Source organism: Rousettus aegyptiacus, unplaced genomic scaffold (genome assembly GCF_014176215.1).
Source record: "Rousettus aegyptiacus isolate mRouAeg1 unplaced genomic scaffold, mRouAeg1.p scaffold_m13_p_1, whole genome shotgun sequence".
Lineage (NCBI taxonomy): Eukaryota > Metazoa > Chordata > Mammalia > Chiroptera > Pteropodidae > Rousettus > Rousettus aegyptiacus.
The window spans coordinates 179723167-179728811 of NW_023416284.1; the positions used below are offsets into that span (position 1 = coordinate 179723167).

General features: G+C 43.4%; 1 protein-coding gene across 6 annotated transcripts in view; it reads left to right on the forward strand.

Annotated features, from left to right (window-relative positions):
- Positions 1–5645, forward strand: part of TULP4 (TUB like protein 4) — a 165673-nt gene that overhangs the window by 5809 nt on the left and 154219 nt on the right. The gene's annotated exons all lie outside the window — the stretch shown is intronic.

Genomic DNA, 5645 nt, shown 5'->3' on the forward strand with positions numbered 1-5645 from the left:
AACGTTGAATTAATCACTGCAGTTCCATGAATTACTGCGAACTCCGAGGGACTTGGGCTTTCTTGTCACTCTAACACCCCTTGTGGCTTTGCTAGGACGTAGACCATTGGTCGGCTCTCTTTGGTTTCGTGCTTTCATTGAAAACGATGGGTCAAAATTAAAGTTTTGAATTTAAAAAAATATATGCTATTTCCCCTTTAAAGGGGATTAATTTGGAATCAAATGTGTTTTTCTGATGTCCGTCAGTAGGAACGGAAGTCTTCGTACCTGTGCGGCGTCAAGGACACCCACCCTTGAGAGAAGGAGTGGTAGAGCAGAACTGGAAAGCGGCGTTTTGGAAAGCCTCCGGTAGTAATGGTGTAGCAGATTGCGGAGTGTAGGGAATTATTCTGTAGGTGTGCAGAGGTGCTGTGCAGATAATATACACTTATTGGAACATCTTTCTCACTGTTATTATTTTTAATCAAAAGCACAATTAGAGTCAAAATGGATGTGAAAGAGCTTTGAGAATGATAACACTATAATTTAAGATACTAATTTCTCACTTTTTAAAAATTAAAGACTCAATTTAGACCTTAATGGATGTAAGGGGATTTGGAAATGCTTAAAGTATTATGTTGTTACAGTTATTTCTGCTATTCCTTCTTTTGGTAGTCTTAATCCTTGGACATCTTCTCCCATCTTGGACATCTTGGACTGGGCAGTGTAGAAGCATTGGGTTAAAGTGTTTTTTGTGTCAGATCTATTCATGTCTGGTTAGGGTCTTTTAATGAGTAATTTTTGTGACAGAAGTCTCAACCTTTACTTTTAAGTCTCAGCTCTTAATCCAGCTAGTTACTACTGATTGGAACACTGGGTTCTAAAGGCTCTTATGTGTCTGCTTTCAAAAATTGTTGCTCAATGTTTTCAGATTCCACTTACATATTATAGACAGACTTTACTGGGTTCAGAATTTTCTTATCCTACTGAATGTTTCTTTTACCAGCTTCTTGCGAAAGACAAAGGGAAGATTAGTTTAAACATGTGAAGCACTTACTCCTGATTTGTGCGTGTGTATAATTTTCAACCTCTGGCAAGGAAAATCAAGAGTCTTGTGTAGAAAACCCTTCAGTACCATGTTATTGCCCCTCCTGAATGCTTTTCTTTTATCTTTGGCTGTTAAGAGTGTATGTTATCTTCCTAGGGAAACACATGGCATTGTTAATTGATCCCTGTGATAAAATAGTAGTGTCGGAGGCCCTTGATGAGCGACAGACTGAGCTATTATTGTTAGTACTGGGACAATTTTAATATTTGCAAAAAGTTGATCAGTAGCGATGTTACCATATGCTGAGACTATACAGGATTGTCTTTGAGCATAATCAGTTTCTTAAGCTTCAGACAACCCTCTGAGCCACAAAACCAGATGGACAAATTCAGCTCCACTGGTTCGAAGATCAAAACATACATCATAAGAAGTTAGCTTACGCTGTGTCTGAAAACCCTGGTCAGCCAAAGCTGACGTTTTAGGTGGCCAGAGTTACTGCTTACAACTGTTAAGTAATCAGAAAGTTTCACTACGTGTTAACATTTGTCCGATTAGAGAAGAATGTCTGCAGAAAGTTATACCTGGATTTAATTTATCTGAGTGAAAGAAGTTTAAGGGGAATGGGTTATGGAAACGGCCAACAACTGGATGAATGTGGTTAAAAAACTCAGGTCACATTTTCCAGTGCTCACCAGCAGTTTGAACCTTCTTCGCTATTGTTCTTGTTATCTTTCCTCACGAAATTAGAAACCCAGTTTTGTGTTTCCTAAGTAGGAAGTTAATTTCTCTGAATTAATTTTCCAATATCTGAATAATGAAATAAATTCTGGAACATTTGAAATGCTTGGAATAAAACACAACTCTTAGTAAAAAGATAGAAAAGCTCACAGTTTGCTTATCTTATTCCAATAGTAGTAATTTTTAATACGGTGACAAATGAGAATGAAAGTATGGTTTTGTCACCTTAGCCTTGATTTTTAAGGGACTTGGGAATAAATTAGGTAGGTAGAATTGGGGTGCTGCCCAGAATCTCTTATAGCTTATGAGAGCATCGGTTCACAGCCTTTTAGGATTTATGGCATTTCGTTTGTGCTTAATTTCGCCTCTCCCTCCGCCTGACCGTGCTGACGGCTGTGACAGTCAGGACTCGGTTATCAGTGGACAGCAATGTGCTGATATATGAAGTCCATAAATAATCTCTATAATTCAATTTTATCTAATTACATCAACCTTTAATTTTAACTAATCACTACCAGACCTTTTCTGGACCATTGACAGACTGCAAGATTACAGTACGATGTGGCATAAATTTAAGTTTTTGATTAGTTAAAATTCATGTTTTGAAAAAACTTGCAGTGTAGTACAATGAATCGTACTTATGTGTATCTTATGTGTATTTATGTGTGAGAAATGTAATAGAGAAACCATTGTAGGTCCCTTCTAGGCTGAAATGCTTTTCTTTACAGAGGTATAGATAGAAGCAGTAGTATTTATAAGGTGCTTCAAAATCAGCCTTCTATGAATTTCATGTAATACATTTGTTATAAATAAGTAGAGAAGTCTCAAGGTTGACTGCTGGTTCAGAAATGGCGTATCATTTCTAATTCTGAGGTCTGTGAGATATCACATTGTCTTCCCTTTCTTAGCTTTTCGCATGTTTGCGAATAACTGTGGTCTCCGTAGCCGACTGATGGTCATAGAAATGGAATCTCCTTGACCTCCCTTCCCCCGTGTTCAGACAGTGAAGTTCTTTCTCTTTCACGTGACAGAGAAAGAAGTGCACGCGCTTGGCTTAGAGAACTGACCTATTTCTCTGGTGTATACGAGTCAGCCGAAACTTCGTGTGGGAAATAGGAAAACCATCAGTAGTCACTGGGAGTCAATTTAAGTCAGTTGCTTCAACCTTTTAATTTCAGTCAGTTATTCTTAAACTTTTTACTACAGTGTTAATGACTAGCAAAACTGGTTTGAGCTAAACCTCCTTCGGTGCTGAGTAAGCTGTAGAGTGGGCCATAGGTGAGTGTCTGGGGAAGGAGGAGTGCTGCGGAGACTGGGCTCATCCGCGGATTAGATCATGTATGGACTTCACAAGTTGAGATGAGGTTTAACTCCGTCCTCTTCACTTTGTGGCTGTCTGGTCCTAAGTACTGTCTGTTACCTCATGATGTTAATTTGAGAAGTGAATTATCTTGTAGCATAGGAAGAAACTCCAGGTAAGTAAAGCAGTGGAAATCTGCCTAAGATTTCTGGGAGAAGATAATCGACTGGGATGCAAACTTTAGCTACTAAATTTTTAGTCCAGTGGTTTTAATCATGGTCACACTCTTCTCTGTGAGAAATATTTTGTTTCTTGGCCTCTGTATTGTTTTATGTGTGGAGCATCAATGTTGAATGAGGGTTAACACTTTCTGCTTCTTAATTTTTAATGTGATAATATGACTGATATTCATAATGTGATTCTAACTCTGACTTCACATAAACTATATGTATATAGGGACATCTTGAAAGAAGTATATTCTCTCCAAAAATTCTCTGGTCTCTTCTAAACTTAAAAATGCAAAAATAACCACCATCAAAAAATTACTATGGTTCTAATATAAACTGTTAACTGAGAGGTAACTGTATTTTGTTTATAAAGCTACTTTTCCTTTGAATGGGTGAGTCTCTAGAAATCCAGGTGGAAACCTGCAGGTGGAAGGTGACTGCCCACCCATGGTGAATGCGTTTCTGCCTCCTCTCTCCTGTTCGCCCAATTGGCTGGTACAGAAATTTGAGTCTAGTTTTGATGGGCAAGGTCTTCATACATGTTAGTCTTTTCTGAGGCTCCCACTTCTGGTTGTGGTTTGACTAAGGTTTGCTATCGTGGGCACCAAGTAGCTAAGCTTGATGTACTAGGCTTATGAATAGGAAAAGGGCTTTGGATTCTAGAAGGAGACTTGGTCAGGAGCAGTCAAACAAATTAAACAGAAGCTGCTGCCTCTGGGGAATGCTGCCCTGAAGCCCTGCTTTCTCTAGGCGAACGCCCAGGCCACGGGGAATCGGAGGCAGGGGTTAGAATGGGAAAAACTGATTTAAGGAGACACTGAATTCAAGTGTGGACATGCCATAGATTTGACACGTGGAAAAGCAGTCGTAGCAGATAGGACACCCCCTTTTTAAACAAAAAGTTTACTACATTATGGATATTGACTCCTTTTCTCGTGTGTGTTATATTTTCCCAGTTTGTTGGTCTACGTGGATGGTTTGCTTAGAAAGTCCTCCTAATATATTTTTATTTTAAACTTTTTAAATAAGCTTTTTATCTTGGAATAATTTTGGGTTTACAGAGAAAGTGCGAAGACGGCGCACAGAGTCCCCGTGTGCCCTTCAGCCAGCTTCCCCTGAAGACCGCGTGCCGTGTGGCCGCAGAACGTTTGTCGAGACTGATAGGTTGACATTGGCGCAGCACTGGCTAACCTCTGGACTTGGCTCGCGTTTTCCAGTTTCCCCAGTGCCCTTTCCCAGGGTACCACCTCGCATTAGCCGGGGTGGATTTCAGAGGCCGGACCACGGACGGCTCCATGTTCTGTGCGGTAGCTGGGCTCCAAACACGGCGTTTGCGTAGGAGGTGGCAGTTTTAAAGTTCACAGAGTCCTTTCACAGACGTACACGTAATTCATGTGGAAAATGCTCTGGATCGTTTGCCCCTAGCAGGCGTCCTCCTCGGCCGCGGCACAGTTCTGCACGTGTGGGACACAGGGGACCGGGCGTAGAAGTGCCCCACGTTGTCCAGACTGCCAGTCGCGGCTTCCATTTTCCCTTCGTTGTTATCCCCGAGAGGTTTTGCTCTCGCACTGTCACCTCATCCTTCTTTTGCCTGGAGCGGAAAATCAGGATATGTTGTTGATTTTCAAGTCCTGGGGAGGAAGGCGCCATCCCTGTGAAGGAGCTGGCATTAGAGTGACCCAGGGCATCGCTCCTTTCACCCTCCAGAGCACTGGTGCCGGGCCTGGCCAGTCTTCTCACCGCCTCGCCTGGGCGAAGCGTGTTGTATCTAAGGAGAAGAAAGGGGGTTGGCGCGGAATGGGTGCATGTCTTCCTCTTGAGCAGGTTCGAAAAGCTCCGTGGCTGCTGGCCCATCTCCGCTCCCGTGTAAGTGGGGACATGAACGGGAGTAAGGTGAGGAGGCCGGGCAGGAAGTCAGGTGGAGCAGAAGCCCCGTGGATGACTTCATGCCCGCACTGCCTAGTAAAATGGCCTTGACAGGGACATTTGATGCCTCCGCACTCGCCGGCGCGGGCTTCACCGCTCGCGCATGGATGGGAGTTGCGCTGGGCTCGCTCGTGGCACACCAGGAGCTGCTTCTACCTGCGCATTCGGATCAGCCTCCCCTGTCCTCGCCGAACACACTCCCACGCTTTCGTAATCTTTTCTGACTTGGACCCCCGCCCGCTTCGCCTTTCCGCCTAGAAAGCAGTGAGGACATGATGGCCGTGGTGCGTCCTGCCTGAGGAAAGGGCAGTGAGGGGGCGCCGGCGCGGGCTGCCTGCGGACCTGCGAGACAGTTTCCATCCCAGCCGTTAGGATCAGTCAGCCATACTGGAAAGCCTCCAGCCAAGCCACAGGTAAACTGGTAGGT